The following is a 17,520-nucleotide window of genomic DNA, read 5'->3' as shown; positions in this document are numbered from 1 at the left end:
CTAATTCGCAAAGGTTGTATGTCCAAAATAGTAAATTTTACAGGAGAGGAAAAAATTAGTTTGTAAATTCACATTATTAAAATAAGTATTGATATGTTTTTCTTTAATTACCGTAAAATGGCCTTACTTGGGACATGTGGGTAACTTGAATACAAATTATATAGTATTATCAATGATAAGATTTGAGCACTAGAAATGTTGTTATCACCTCCGTATAATCACACATTTGTTTATCATCACTTTCACAACGATCGTCTTGATGCGCAGACGTTCTCACATTGTAAGTACTTATTATTTAAATATAAATAGATATGTAGATTATTATATGTTATAAAACCATGTTAAAACTTAGTGTATACACGGCTTGCTATTAGTTGAATGTAAATGTGGGTTTCAACATTAGTTGCAGCAACTACACGTGAATAATATACAATATTTCATTGTTATCAATTATATGTAATTTTTGCTGTTATCGTGAAATTTTGAAAATTAATAGTTTTTATGGTAACTTGGGACAACGTCCCAAGTTAGAATTAGTGTCCCAAGTTATGTAATTTTGATGTAACATCATTTTATTTTTCTTGATATAAAATATAAAACTATTGATATAAAACTTGATTAGGTATCTATGACATATAAATATTTTTTTTTATTTAGACATACAATGGGAAACTACAAAAAAAAAATTGGAGGTAGAGCATATCAAAATTATTCCACTCAGTCGTTACAAAAAGCTATTAATGATGTTAGATCCAAAAAACTTACATATCGTGATGCAGCAGCGAAGTACGGGGTTTCAAAATCAACCATTCAAAGAAAAGTGAATGAAAAAAATACGTTGAAAGTTGGTAGGCCTAATGCCCTTTCAAATGTTTTACCACAATTAATAATTAATTATGACGAAACAAATATGACTGATGATCCTGGAAAATGTAAAGTTATTACAAGACGAGGATGTAAGCACCCTGAACGTATACTGGATTCATCTAAGTCAAGCGTGTCCGTCATGTTTGCAGGAACAGCTTCGGGTTTCTTACTACCACCGTATGTGGTTTACAAAGCAGAGCACCTGTATGATAGTTGGATAGATGGAGGGCCGAGAGGAACAAGATACAATCGCTCAAAGTCTGGATGGTTTGACGGAGTCATTTTTGAAGACTGGTTTAATAAGATAGTACTACCGTATTTTCGAAAATTTCCAGTGGACATCCCAAAAGCTATGATAGGCGACAACTTAGCGAGCCACATATCATTATCTGTTATTGATGAATGTAAAAAGTATAACATTAGATTTATTTTATTACCACCAAATAGCACACATCTGTGCCAACCTTTAGACGTGGCGTTCTTTAGGCCGCTAAAAATCCAATGGCGAAAATCTTTATTTACTTACAAAAATAAAAACCGAGGTTGTATTCCAAAAACTGAATTTCCAAGAATTTTTAAAAATGCATTAGATAAACTACAAATTGAAAATATGGCATCAAAAAATTTAATAGCTGGATTTAAAGCTACAGGAATTTACCCTATTGACAAAAATAAGGTAATTAGTAAATTGCCTACCATTCAAACAAATCTTGACGAATCGACTAGTGAAATTAATGGGTCAAAATGGTGTAAAACTTTTGAGCAGTTTTTATCAGACTCAAGATCAAATGAAACAAATAACTTAAGAAAAAATAAATGTAAAAAAGTATGTGCACAACCTGGTAAGAGTATTGCTTCCAAGGCAGACCAAAGCGATGAAGAATATGATGATATTGATCAGCCATCTACAAGTAAATGTAATATTCCAAATCCTAAGGTAAATACAGCAAGTCATAGCCAAAAAAAACAGCATAAAAAAGTAAGTGTAGAACTTGAAGAAGTTACTATTTCTGGTTTTTCTAAGGATGATTTTGTAACTGTTAATTTATTATACAAATCAAACTCTTCAAAAGATAAAATGAAAACATTTTATGCACAAGTACTAGATATACATGAAAATGTGACTGATACTACTGAACCTATCAAATTAACAGTTAAATATCTTAAACAGTCTGTTGGGTCAAAAGAAATATATATATTCCCTGACGTTGAAGATATTGGTTGTGTTACAGCTGATCAAATTGCAGATATTGTTTATCCTGTCGTATTAAAAAGAAATCGGTTCAAGTTCCCCATGACAATTGTTACTTAAATTGTTTATATTTTATGTTCCTAAACAATGTTATTTTCTAAAGCAGGTACCTACCTAAAACCAAAGAGTGTTCTAATTTTAATTTTTATTTAAGTGAAAAAAAATGATTAATGTTAAAAAAAGAGAAAAATATTTATTTTATAATTTTATCTAAAAGGTGTACTTATTATTAATGTTATACCTAGGTACCTTAAAATTAAACCATGTGATATTATTAAGTAGGCAACTAAAACCAAGGAGTGTTTTAATTGTTACCTAGATATTGTAATTATTATAAGTGAAAAAAGTGACTAATTTGTTAAAGAAAAAGAAAAATTTTTATTTTATTGTTTTATCTAAAATATGTACTTATAAATTACCTTAAAATTAAACTACCTATGTGATATTATAAAGTAATTTAAACTGACCAAGTTGTGTTCATTTTATTTTTAATGTAATTTTAAATAAAAAAAGTGACTAATTAATCTTAAAAAGAAAAAAAAAATTAGTTTCATTATTTAATCAAAAATAGGTTAACAAATTGTGTTATAAAAATTTTAAAAATTAAAAATTGTAATATTTTAAAAGCTGTTTTTTTTTAAAACTATATATCTGTCCCAAGTTAAAATATGTGTAGTGTAACATTATTTTTCCATATAAAACAATAGTTGTCCCAAGTTTGCCAAAATTTAGGGTAACTTGGGACAAGCATATTTTTTTTAAAAAAAATGGCAAGAGGGGGAATCAAAAACAAAACAACATATGGGTCTTAAAGCCTAAGCCAAGACCTGCATTTTTGGTCCTTACTATTATTATCATATTTTGAATACTTATCGATCAGCATTCATCTGAAGTTCAAAAGTGTCCCAAGTAAGGCCATTTTACGGTAAGTAATTATATTTTTGTTATAATTTATCAATTTAAACTTTTTTTTTTTTTAATTAAAATTTAAAGGACTTACGACTTTTGCTTCTTATAATTCCAAAGAAATGGAGATACGACTTAAATAAAATAAAATAATGGAACATCATTATTTATAATATTAATCATAATATAATTATTATTATTATTATTACTGTGTTTAATGTAGATGAAATGTATTTTTATTTAAATTTAATATCATAATAATAGTATGACCTTTTAAATAATCTTACAAATTAGTATTGTTTAAGTATAAAATAAAATGTAGGTATTTCAAGTCCTTTTGATTTAATCACTGTTCATACTTATAGCTAAATTGTAACATCCTTTTAAATATTATAAAAAATAACATTATCAAATTTTATAACAAAATTAACACTCTTAAACATAAATATTGTATAAGTAAAAAATAAAATGTATTTCAAGTCCTTTTAATTTAATCACAGTTCATACTATAGCTAAAATGTAACAATCTTTTAAATAATATAAAAAATAACATTATCAAATTTTATAACACCCTTAAACATAATAAAAATACTAGTAAGAAATAAATATTATAATATTAACTGTTTATTATCACATTCGTCACTAATAATAATTAAAATAATTTTACATCATTGTTTAGGAAGATTATCAAAAAATGAATGAAAGTCTTTTTCCATGGATATTTTTAATTGTTGCAAATGTTCATACTTCTCTCTTTTGATTTTTATTCTTTCTTTGTACAGCTGGGGCAATGCTTCAAAATTAATTTCACTTTGTTTACTGTTCCTTAGTAGAGGAAGTACTGACCAATCTTCGGAAAATCCAAGTTTATAATTTATTTGTTTCTGAGGTTCATACATCAATGCTTTAATATTTTTCACTACTGGATCACCTTTTTTATTCCCTGGACGAATAGATTTGCAATACTGAAGGGAAGTAAATGATTTAAAAAAATCATGTGATAAGTATTCAACAGTATAGGGACTTTTAGTACAGGCACATAATTTTTCGTTCTATTATAGAATGCATACTGTCGACCTCCATTTGAGTGTGACCACGCTGAAGAAATTTTTGTAAGATTGTGACACCACTTAGGATAGACAAATTTAGTAGGCCATTTGCTAATGTTGAGTTGCGATTTTGATATGTACACCCATCACTGAATAGTATAATATTAACATTGTTTTCTTTTGCTACGTCAATAACAAATTTTTGAAGAAAGTATACTATAATTGTAGTGAATTCATTGGCAGATAGACCACCTTCAGACTCATTCCATAAGAAACAGTAACCTAATTTTTTTTATATCATAAATAGTGAAGTTGTGAACAATTAATTTTGTTTTGTAGTAAAGCGATGATACATTAGACTTAGGACAAAGAAGTACTGATTGCAAGTCCATTGTAAACACCTCATTAATGGACAACTTATCATTTTCTTTTTCCTGTCTTGCTTCATTCTTCATCTGATCATGTATTTCTTTCTCCTCTATACTAAGGTTACCTGTCTGAAAAGCGGTGCATATATCACATGCATCTTTTTTTGGCTGAAAAAGTGAAATATTTTTTTCCTCTAATAGATTATCAAATGCTGCACTACTCATTGGCTTAGTATTTCTCGACTGACAAAAATCTGAACAATAAAAATCATATAAACTTTTCTTAGTTAGCCAATTGGGTTCTAGATATAGTTTATAGGAACTAGACCTACAGTATTGGCTTTCCATTTTTGGTAGTGAATCCAAAAACGCAGTAATTCTTTTCTCTCATATACATTATTTGCTTCAATAACATTAGTAAAATTAACACTGTCTAAATCGTTGTCAATAATATCATTATTAGAAATGGCATTTTTATTGCAGACCAAATTTCTAACTATTTTGTCACTAATACCTAATTTGTTTAAAAACATAGTTTTGCAAATTCTAATTCTTTTGTTATTTGCTAGTAAATAGTATTCAATAGACGAGTTTCTTCTTGATTGAATTTCCAAAGTTCTTTTTCGTGAAGTTGCTGTTACAGTTGTGTAGTTGGTTACGAATTGTGTTTTTGCATTTTTATCTAAGTCCCAGTATAACTTAAATACTTCATGTCTTTGATCATTTGTGAATTCACCACATTTCAATTTTGAATTATCTTCATTTTTAAATTTACAATTGCATGGTTCTTTCATAGTTTTAGCAGATCGTTTTATTTCATAATTCCATTTACCATCTATCAAATTTTTGCCATTATATGCTTTCCCTTTTAATCTATTATGTTTGTTTGCATTAACAGCCCAATCTTCATGTTTAGCCTTTCTTTTTCTGGTTTTAACGGACTTGTTGGCAGGTTCAGCTATAGGTTGATCACTAGTTACAATCTCTTCAGAAAATATATCAGTTAAAGTCCGATTATCATTAATTATATTGTCAACGTCATAGTCAACGACGATATTCCACAATAACACCACATAGTTGTGGACCAGAATGTGCTGTATCGTGCCACACTTTATTGAAAACCAATAAACAGTCTTGCTATTCGAGGGATGCAATTAATAGTAGGATGTATATTGCTCTAAACAGCACTGGAACAGCGAATTTCGATCCTGGACCAGCAGTGGCTACGTTTTTAAGAAAAAAGGAACGACGTTACAATCTTCTAGACCAAGAAACATATCAAAATCGTTCATTCATAAAAAAGTTTTTTGAAAAATAGTATATTATATTTTTAAGTCTAAATATAATTTGTTTTTGTTAATATTTTTTTCAATTTATAGAATAAACATGTGATTATATTATAAAAAATATTAGATTATGTAATTTAATATTTATTTATATATAATATGAATTATCTTCTTTTGAATAAATTATGACTTTTTTATAACTTTTACCTACCTACCATTTTGGCGTGGCCGTTTTGGCATGAAGCCATTTTGACGTGAAGCCGTTTTGGCGTAAATGTCTGGTTATTTATAGTATAAAATAAAAATAAATAAAATACAATTATTTATTATTTATTCGATTTAAAAAAATTCAGTTGATTAAAAAAATTTAAAAAATACAATTGACATATTAATTAACTTACTAAAAAAACATTATTATTGTAAAGAAATATTATGTGCTACACCTCTGTTAAAATGTCTCGTGTATCTGCTTCTTGAACTATGTTTAAAATACGTTTGTCTGTGTCAATATATTTTTTGAGCTTTTTAGGGGGACTCCTTCCTGATTCCAATTGAAATAAATATGTATCTCTTCCAGCTTGAATCTTTTTTAAGCACGTTATAAATTACCATAATGTAGGATGAACCATTCCCATTTCAACATTTATTCTACGGTTGGCAGCATCTGCATGAATATTTGTTCTGTGTATACCATTTAGTACTCGTTCGTATAAATTCCAAATTGATGGTGGAAATCTAGCAGGTCTCCGTCCACGTCCATTTCGATTTATCCTTCCGATATAATTATCTTCAAACCATTGAAGCAAGGGCTAAAGTTCTTCTGGTAAATATGCATCTAACGCGTCGATTGCCATGTCAATATTGTTGATGCAAACAAATGCAATTGCAATTATCATTTTAACATGAATAGAAAAATCTGCATCGTTATTATATTTTGATATAAGATGCAATTCGCCAATTTTTTTTTTGAAATTTTTTGTGAGATGAAAGAAACAACCATACATAATAATATTTGGGAAATGTTTTTTCACTGCATTTATAACAGCTAATTCAAAGTCTAATGAAATTGATGTAGGATTTAACCCAGGACATAGATTTATTAACATTTTAAAAAGTTTTTCATACGTTTTTGTATATTTATCAGGCAGTAATGCATATATAATAGGGTGTACACCATTTAAATATTCGGCAAGTATGACATACACTTGAGTAAAAAGTGGGGGTGAAATTTTAAAAGTCCCATCTCCTAACCATGTCTTAGAGTTTCGTAGAATATCCAAATATCGACGTCTTCCAAAAATTAAAATTCTTTCTGCCCCAGGTCCACTATCAGCTAATAAAAATTGTTCTTCATGCCCTTCAGAAGGTGAATACATTTTATACACTTCAGGTATTTCTGAAGTTATAAGATCCTTCGGTGCTTCAGGTACGGCTTGTATATTATTTCGTTTTCTTCGTACTTGTTTTTTTAATGCATAATTAGATTGAATTGCTCCATAAAAAAAAATTATAACATAATAATTAATAGGGACCATAATTTAATCTATAATAATATTATGATGTTAAAGGCGAAATAATGCGAAATAAAGTAAAAATAATATTAATATTACGACTTATTTAATTAATAATTTAAAGTTACAACCTGAGCTACCGTATTCGATAATACAATCAATATTAATATTGATATTTATAATATATATAAATTTTTTTTTTTTTGCTTTTTACGGGCCATTTAGGACCATTGCCGCAACAACCACTTGCCTCCATCTATCTCTGCTTCTGATAATCCGGCCAGACATTCATTTATGACATTTGATGTGGATTCCGTGGTTTCAGCTGCACGTCGTTTTATACGGTTAACTGCTATATTTCCTTCGATTTTTGGTGCTTCAGAATCATGAGTATGTTCATTTATTGATTTTATTATTTCAATATCGTTTACCGTTGTGTGTACCCGAGCTTTGCATTCATTTTTGTTTCGGCAACTCCAAAAACGACGTTCTTCATCACTACTTAATGCATCAAATAAATTCATATAACCATTGTTCACTAAAACATCTCGTTCTTTCGTGGATTCAATTAATTTTGACATTATAAATAAATATTAATTAATTTAATAATTTAATAAAATTCACTATTTGTATAAAAGATTTAAATGTATATAAAAAGTAAAAACTCACTATTTGTGTGAAATATTTATGCTGTATCTAGCTAGGAATATTAAATAACAAGAAATTATGAAATAATAAACTTATCGCACGGCAGACAAGAAACGACAACGGGTACAAATCATTCAAAACGTAGATAATCGATCTAATCGATAGTATACGTTTTGACTGGTCAACTGGTTAATTTTAACTTTAGTTAAAAACCCATAGGGCACAAATACAGCATAGTAATATAAACTTATCATTAAATTCCAACAATACGTATACAATAATTACTATCAAAAAATAAAAATAAAAAATATACTTATAATGGTAAATTAGTTAATAACCTGAGACATTTACGCCAAAATGGCTTCACGGCAAAATGGCTTCATACCAAAACGGCTACGCCAAAACGGCAACGCCAAAACGGTCACGCCAAAAGGGCCACGCCAAAATGTCCCATTCCGTGCAAAAATGTATGCTTAAAATAAAAAAAAATATAATTGTTCGAACGCGGACTGTCGAACCACCGGTTCGCGCCCGCCGACTTGACCACAAGCTGCGCCGTCGGCGCCGAACATTCTCGAAGCCGCCTGGGTGTTCTAGCGCTTCGATCGCACGACGGCGAAGCCAGCCCAGCTTCGGCGACTGCGCGCTCTTTTTTTGTCTTTTCCGAACCGTTGGCACGACGCCTTTTGTCTGCGTCGCCGTGCCTCAAGTTTGTATGCGCCTCGCTACCACGTGTGCGACGAGTGGTCGATTATCGAAAGCAATTGTTTTACCGTGTGCGTGGCCGAGCTGAAAGTGCGTTTTCGTAGCGGACCAGCTATATACCTACATCGGTAACTTCGGTTGAGCGTTGGTGCCGCGACGTCTTGGCCGCCCGAAACCTCGTGGTTTTCCGTATACCCAAGTGGCCTTTACTATTGTGTGCTGCTGCTAAGCTGATCGAGTGCGGCCCGGGGCTTGTGACACCGTCTCGACGTCAACTGCGTGTTGTTGCGCCACGATTATTTCATACCGACGGTTGTGTTTAGTGTGTTGCCGTTCATAGTTAAGCGAGCCGCCATTACGTATTGTGTGCCCCGTGAGTGTGCCGCCGCATCGATCATTTGCGTGCCGCCGTTCGAGACTACGGTCAACGTCGGAGCCACATACCACCTACCGATCAACTATCGACAGCGGACCAGGTTATTTCTACATATTTTGTAATCGTTATTTTTGTTTATTTATAATTTATACCATTGTATATTGGGGCGCCCTTAATTATTTAAATACTCTGTTCATATAATAATATATTGCTTTGTTAGGCGTTTCGTACGCCGCTAATATATATATATAGCGTTATATTTTATTCGCCAGTATTATTCACCGGTGGGTCACCCTTTCTGTGTTTACCTACTAAGCTCTTTACACTGCGAGTCGACAACGCCAACCGCCTAATTCGTAGGAGCGTATCGGCGAACAAACAATAATTAAATATGTTGATTAAAAATTGTTGGTGATATTTATATCTACTTGTGGTAGTTGGTTTAACAAGTTGATATGACTATTTTATAGAAATAAAATCGTACATCTGTCCTGTGTGTGGTCCTGTAAGTGAAGAAACAGATGTGAAATCATTGGTTGAAGTAGATGACATTACGGAGCTATAAGAGAAAGATGTAGATGGTGTTGGAAAGGTTTGGTAATTAGATTGTGGTTCAATAAGATTATGCGAATTGGCCTCATATTTCCCCATATCGGCTTCAAATAATAAGTTGTTCATAAGATGTTGAACTACTGAACTTGCATGTTTATTATAACCTCGTAGTTTGTTCCCGACGCGCTGACCGTAAACAAACCACTCATCTGGAGCTTTAGCAACAGGATACATCACAGAATCAGCTGTTTCGTCATGACCACGTAGAGCAAGTTCAAACGCACCACAAAATCGTATGCAATAAATAGTTTTAGACAAAATGTATCGATTTTCTTTTAATTGCTCGTTATATTTTTGAATGTTTAAACGAAATGCGCTATTTAATTGTTGACGAATATCCTGTTTTCCTAACAACTTTAAACTTAACTGAGCATTTATGTGGGTTTGTGTTTTTTCGTGGGATTTAATTTTCGCCGATAAATGACTTAAATCATCAATACCTATTTTACTCCATCTCATTTCATTGGACCGATTAAAAATAACACAAAGAAAACAAAACAGCTTATTAGTTATGTCACATCCACATATCCAATCGTTTTTGTCATACGTTTCGATATTAAAATTTCTCTTAAATCTTTACCTTTTGATTCTTTGACAATAATTAAATTTGATTTTGGCCTACCTTCATTTTTAATTGCAATTTTTTGCTCTAATGACAACAAAGAAAAATTCAACTTAGTAAGTGAACTTATAGAATTTAGTTGAGACATTTAACACTAATATTTAAAAAATATACTATAATCTTATATTAGTAGGGATTTAAGAACGGCGATACCGCAACTAAACTGTTTGTGTAACTAACAATAACAATTTAAAACGAAGACTGTCGTCTGCAGCCTACGATAGTTTGGAGCTGATAATAAGTACTAATTTGGTTTATACAGTAAATAATAATGTATAATGTATTTAGAAAAAATATTCTAACGTTGTTGATAAAAATAGTTCTAATTCTAAGACGTATTACTACAACAGTACGCAATAGCGGAACGTCTGGGAAACGACCGCCACCCACCACCCGACCATCATGGCGACGCCGCCGCTGCTGTGAGCACAACCTCGTCCGTGAACAAGATACCATGACGGATACATCATTTTTACGCGAGTAGTGGGAATGAAAATGCATATGCGCATGCGCGAACTGATCACATTTGCACTGTGCTCAATCCATCCGTAAGTAGCGCATCGCGCTAAGGCACGGACGAGCAGTGGTAAGGCGCAAGCCAAAAAACCCGGAGACTCAATGTGCTCAATCCATGTTAATCGGCATTCGGCGTCATTATCATCGTAACTCGTGCAGTTTCACTATAGTCCACAACACCTACGACCTATCACAGTATCACTTATCAATTATCACCAGTAGTATATATATACCATTCCTGGCGCAGTCCATATTATATCAATAAAAGATCACAAAGAAAACAATGTGTAAAAAGATCAGAAAATCTAAATGCAATAATAATTAAAATATTTTTCGCAAAACTTATGAAATGCAATAATAATTAAAATATTTTCCGCAAAACTTAATTATTAAAAATGAAAATCGAAATGCAATAATAATTAAAATATTTTTCGCAAAACTTATGTTATTAATAATTAAAAATTGAAATGCCATGATCCCCCAAAATATTTTTAAGAAAATCTAAATGCAATAATAATTAAATTATTTTTTGCAAAATCACCCCAAAATAATTTTTCAAAATCGAAATGCAATAATAATTAAAATATTTTTTAATAGAATTGTTCTATCAAAAATAAAAATCGAAATAGCATATTTAATTGCAAAATGTATTAAAAAGAAATTGAAAAAATTAATTTAAAAATTAAAAATATAATAAATAATAAAATAATGGAAACAACTATCAATGATTTTAATAAATTACAAAAAAATGAAATGCAAAACGAAATAGAAAACTCAATATTAAATAATGAAATCTTTGTTAAGTTTTGTAAATTTGAATACTATAATACTAATAAGAATAAAAATATTAAAATTATGAAATATAATCTAAATAAAATTCCAATTAAAGGAAATATTTTAATTGTCGATCATGGACACAATATTTCTGGAAATGGAAAACCTTATGCTTCTAAAATACTAGAATCACCAACATGGCTTGAAATTTGTAAAATTGCTAATGATTTAATAAATACAACTGGTACTTATTTTTTCAAATATCTTCATGATATTTGTGTTGTTCAAGATTTAGGAAATATTAAAATATGTTGTCTTAGCATGGGAGGTACAGATTCCGATCACAAAATGCTTAGAATATAATAATATAATTAATTAAATTTTTAATAGAATTGTTCTATTAAAAAAATGTTCAATATTTAACACGTGCCCAAATGGGGCACGTGTTATTAAATTCCAATATAAGTGGATATTCATATAAGTGGATCAGGAGTTTATTCACTTATATTAATCCTTCAAGAATATTTTTCGTAAAACTTATGAAATTAATTAATTAAAATCTAAAAATCTTTGAAAACGATTTTACACTATGATACTATGAGGGGGACTTATAAAGAATTAAAAACAAAAATGTTTGATGTAAAAATAAACATTCCAACATAAATAGCTACGGAGTTATACTTAAATGAAAAATATGAAGCGGGGGGTAAACTTTTAATATGTAGTGTAGATAAGCATATAAAACATATCTGTGTTGATCCGCTTTGATTTTATAAAATATTAAATGAAATATAGGATTTGTAATATTTAACTCTGTATAATTATACGAACTCATTATTAATAAAAAAAATGCAAAAAATTTGCAAAATATCTGTGTTGTACAGACATCCAGAATGGTGGCCACCTCTCACTTTTTTTTATTTTTTTATTTTTTATTTTTTTTAACTGGTTGTCTGTACAACAGAGATATTTTTTTTTACCTAAGCACTGTGACGTGGTGGGTTAGACATGTATTTATTTGTAGAATTTAAAGTCAGAGGTGGACATTATATACGTCAGCCTTGGAACAAGACTGAGGTAGATACAAATCAAGGTGACAACGTAGGCCGCACCACGTGACAACCTACATTCGCATGTAAATCACCAATCGCCCGAAGCGCTACAATTGCCGGCTTTATAATGCCCCCCACCTAATTTCAAATCCTACTACGAGAACAAACACAGTAGGAACAAATCTGCTGCAGTCAGATTCGAACCTAATATGTTCAGTCTCAAAACACACGCCTTAACCCACCGCGCCACAATGCTTAGGCATGTAATGTATACTATGTAACACTATTTAAATAAAATTAAACTAGTATAATTATACCACGCTGTATACTTCACACTGTATACATCACACTGTATACTTCACATTGTATAGTAGTCAGAACCTAAGAATTTTATGGTATTTTGTGATAGGCAGCAGGGACTGACCTAAGAATTTTATGATATTTTGTGATAGACAGCGGAGACTGATCTAATAAATTAAAGTAGACAGCGATAGGCTGATCTAGGAAATTGATGCACGCGCGTAGCATTTTTGAAGTATATATGAGAATAATTGATTAAAGTGAAATATTGAATATTGAATTGAAATATAATTGTTGAGAGAATTTAAGTGATATATATTGAAAAAAAAAGAGATTTTGAATTAAAAGGCAGTAGATGACCTTATTAAAGTAATTGACGTCAAATTTTGAAAAGTTTTGAAAAAAAAAAAGAGAGAGATTAATTATAGGGGCCCTAGGATAAGAAATAGTATAACGTTACTAAGAATAAGTTAATAGAATAATTATTAGAAATCAAAAAAAAAATTGTTAGTGTTTGGTAAAGCGCGTATTTTAGGAAATTAAATCATTTAGGAAAAATTAGTAATAATACTTTTATAGTCTATAGTCTATAAAAATAGGGGATAGGAAGTCGAATATTATTAGAGGGATTTACGGAGTAATTAACCGGGAAATTTTCGTTATAATATTCGAGCGTAGTACGAGCGCGTACGCATAAAAAAAAACATCGCGGAACAGGGCGAGGAAAACGGGTGAGGGGATACCGTATCGAAATTTAACACGCGTAACATAGGCGGTCGAACGTTTTACGTGTTATTAGATAGGTACTCATCCATGTCCAACGTACGACGCGCGTTTACGTAATTTCTATTTAATATTTGTGCACGATATTTATTTTATAAGTAATAAATTTTTACGTATTATTAATTTTGGTGACGGTAGTTACGTATTATTAGTTTATAAATCAATAATAGTATATACATGTAGAGTAAATACTTTTGGTAATTACTCACGCGGATAGGACATTAATAAATTTAGTAGATATAATTTATAAGTACCTAGTAGATATAATTTATTAAAAATTATATATATGTAATGTTTAGATAAATATATGTCAGAATCCGATAGTTCAGATATTGATACTAGTTCTGCGGACAGTTCAATAAAAGTTGAAAATTATAAATCTAGGAAAGAATTAAAAGAAGCAGTTTTAAAAGACGCTGTAAAGAAAGAATTTTTAGAACAAACTAGGAAACACATAGTTAAAACTGTTAAGAAAAAGTTAGTAAGAACACATAGTTTAACAGAACAGATAGGTACCGCGCCACGAAAACAAACCGTAGGTCGTTTAGGTACTAGGTCAGACTCAAGCGTAATTCACGTGCAGTTAGAGTCAGTGGTTAAGAAAAAAATGAGTAAAATGGATTTAGATAAGGCAATTGCTATGATACCTATTTGCACGGGCAAAAAGGACGTAGCCGAATTTATAAATATTTGTGAAATCGCAATTAAAGAAACAACGGAAGCAGATACACCGATATTATTAAAAATAATTACTTCTAAGTTAACGGGAAATGCGTTAGAAGTAACAAAATATCGAAATTTAGAAACATGGGGAGCAATAAAAACAATATTAGAAGGGGCATTCGAACAAAAAGTATCGGAGAGGGCCCTATCAATAGCTTTGAACACGGCACGTATGGCCGAGGGAGAAAGTGTGGCAAAATTCGCTAGTAGAATCGAAGAGTTATATTATAAACTCTGCGCGGCGAGTACGATAGGTCTAGCTCAGGCCGAGGCAGATATAGTGAAAAAACAAACTAAGAAACAGGCAATGATCATATTTATGACAGGGTTACCTCATCACCTATATACAGTATTGAAAAGTCGAAATCCCAGTACATTGGAACAATGTTTCAAAACGGCGATCGATGAGATGCTCGAATATGAGTCAAAAGTAGAAATGGATAAGTTGCAGAGACAAATCGGTAATGGAAAACAGGCGGACGTCAATAACGAGGAAAAACGACAAAATGGTGGTAATACAAATAACGCAGTTAATCGCGGAGGAAACGGTAATTCAAATCAAAGCAATAGAAATAACAATTTCAACGGGTATAACAATCGATATGTTAATCACAACAACCGCAATAACTATGGGAATAATAATCAGAGCGGATATGGCTCACACATGGTTAATCGCGGCGGTCAACGAGGCGGAAACGGCTATGGACGGAATTTCAATGGCAATAATGTACAACAAAATAATATTAACCGAAGCACCGGATGCTACACTTGTGGTAGATCTAATCACATAGCACGAGATTGCTGGAGCAATCGACCTAGTGCGCAACAAAATACGTATAACAATAATCGTGTAAACGGCACGCGCCATGCGAACAACAACAATAATGTTCGTAGGGACAATAACAATACTCAGGGCATACTTTGCAGTTACTGCAATAAGATAGGTCATGAAATTTCAAGCTGTTATACAAAACAGAAAAACGAAAGAAGCACGTCGGGAAACGCCAACGGACCATCACCAGTGGGAGTCAGATTGGTCCAAGAAATAGTTCAAGACCCACACACAGGATTTTCCACATCACCGCAAAATTAATAGACAACCACATTACTTTAGAATCACCCAGTTTTAATAAGAATCAAATTAAATTATTAGTCGATACTGGGGCGGATCTAAATATAATTAAAATTAATGCATTAAAAGGAAACACTGAAATTAACGAAAACGAAAAAATTTATTTGAAAGGCATCAATGAAAAAATAGTTTCTACAATAGGAAAAACAGAAATAGAATTAATAATTAATAATGAAGCATTCGAAACACAATTTTATGTTGTAAACAATATTTTTCCGATTCTGGCAGACGGAATTATTGGTAATAAATTTCTAATAGATAATCATGCAGTAATAGACGTTGCTAATAACACGCTAACAATAAATAATAATAAAACCGGAAGCGATAGTGACATCTGTTTTACATTAAAACCGCGCTCAGAGACAATAGTACAAATCGATATACCGGATACAGAAATGAATAATAAAAATATTTTAATTAATAAACAAGAATTAATACCGGGCGTATATTGCGCGAATATTTACAATACAGTCAAAAACAACAAAACTACAATAAGCATATTAAATATATCTGAAAAGACACAGGAAATAAATGTAGGTCAAGTGCGTAATATTTCATACGACACGGATGTTTTGACAGATAGCGTACGGTGTATAAACACAATTGACACTGAACGCTCGCGTCGGGTCAGGGCGTTGATACGTACTGATCATCTTCAAGTTATAGAACAGTACTATAATTACTGAAAGAATTTTCGAATTTAATGTAGGTAGAATCCAGAAAAGGGGTAGGCTATTGAACTTAACGGAAGCGCATAGCGGCGTATGTACACAAAAACATAAAATAACATACGCTCACGACCCAAAGACTGATGTGAGATTTACAAAATGTATATTTAACAGAATGGTTAATGAATATGGGTACCAAAATTTGGTGAAACAATTCCAACCTATATAGACAATACCACGCACCTAGCACCACGTTGTAGAAATATAATTTTTTTGCGAATTTATAAATTTTATTATAGCAAATAACAAAGTAGCTTAATTAACACACTAAAGTAAATATATATAGAAAAAAAAATAACGCTAGATATTAATAATTAACTAACAGAATACCACAAATAGTAATTTTAATTTCATTAATTTCAGAAAAACAAAAGAGAAAGAAATAGCATTAGGAATCGGGCGGTAAATAATAGGGGCATATTTTGTCTATTTTATTGGAGACTGACAAATGGTGCACTATTATGCACCGAACGGTTTGACCACTTAAGGGAAATGTTGGAGTTTGATCGTTTGGTGATTGGTTGGGAAAATCGTGTGAATAGTAGATTTTTTTAACGGGATCACCAAGGGACCAAATGGCCATAATAACTCACAATAAGAAATTACAAAATCTTATTAGTTTAGCCAGTGTCGCGGGAGGATGCTTTGAATTGCAGCACACTCTGGCGACACGGGTTCAATTAGCAAGATAAGATCATTACGAAAACAGAATAGTATAGAATCGATTTAATACTAGTCTTGATCATGTAATAAAACTTGAATACAATAGTTTATTGTTGGTCTGGACTTGTAGTAAAAAGATACAATCTAATTACAGTATAGGGTTAGTAATATTAACTAGGCATAAGATATAATGATATAGCGATTAATGGAAAATATATATATAGAAGCAAACGTAAACGTAGAATGAAAAAAAAAAGAAAGTTAGGAACATAATAGCATATATTGGCGTAAATAACATGGTGATGGAATAATAAATATATTAATCTAATTTATTTAAAATATAATTAACCGGTAATGGAAAATAAAATATAGTAAACACCACTATTTTATCATATATATATATATTGCACGGAAAAAAAAAATATATTGTAATAGATTTTAAGAATTCATGTTATATTAAAATATTATTACACATATTATATTAACACTAAGATAAGATTATTGATGTAAACAAAAAACACAAAAAAAGAATATATTGTTAATCACATAAGATACTAACCTAGATAATAAGCAAAATATATACTGTAATATTGTGAATCATAATCTGTATTCTGTCAATAATAATTAATATGGTGAAATGTACCATA

General features: G+C 30.9%; 1 pseudogene; it reads right to left on the bottom strand.

The window, feature by feature from the left end:
- Positions 1 to 6,142: 6,142 nt before the first annotated feature.
- LOC132933166 (uncharacterized) lies at positions 6,143 to 7,820 on the bottom strand (annotated as a pseudogene).
- Positions 7,821 to 17,520: the final 9,700 nt, after the last annotated feature.

The sequence above is a fragment of the Metopolophium dirhodum genome, chromosome 1, assembly GCF_019925205.1.
Source record: "Metopolophium dirhodum isolate CAU chromosome 1, ASM1992520v1, whole genome shotgun sequence".
In the NCBI taxonomy this organism is placed as follows: Eukaryota; Metazoa; Arthropoda; class Insecta; order Hemiptera; family Aphididae; genus Metopolophium; species Metopolophium dirhodum.
This window is presented reverse-complemented; position numbering and strand designations above follow the sequence as displayed.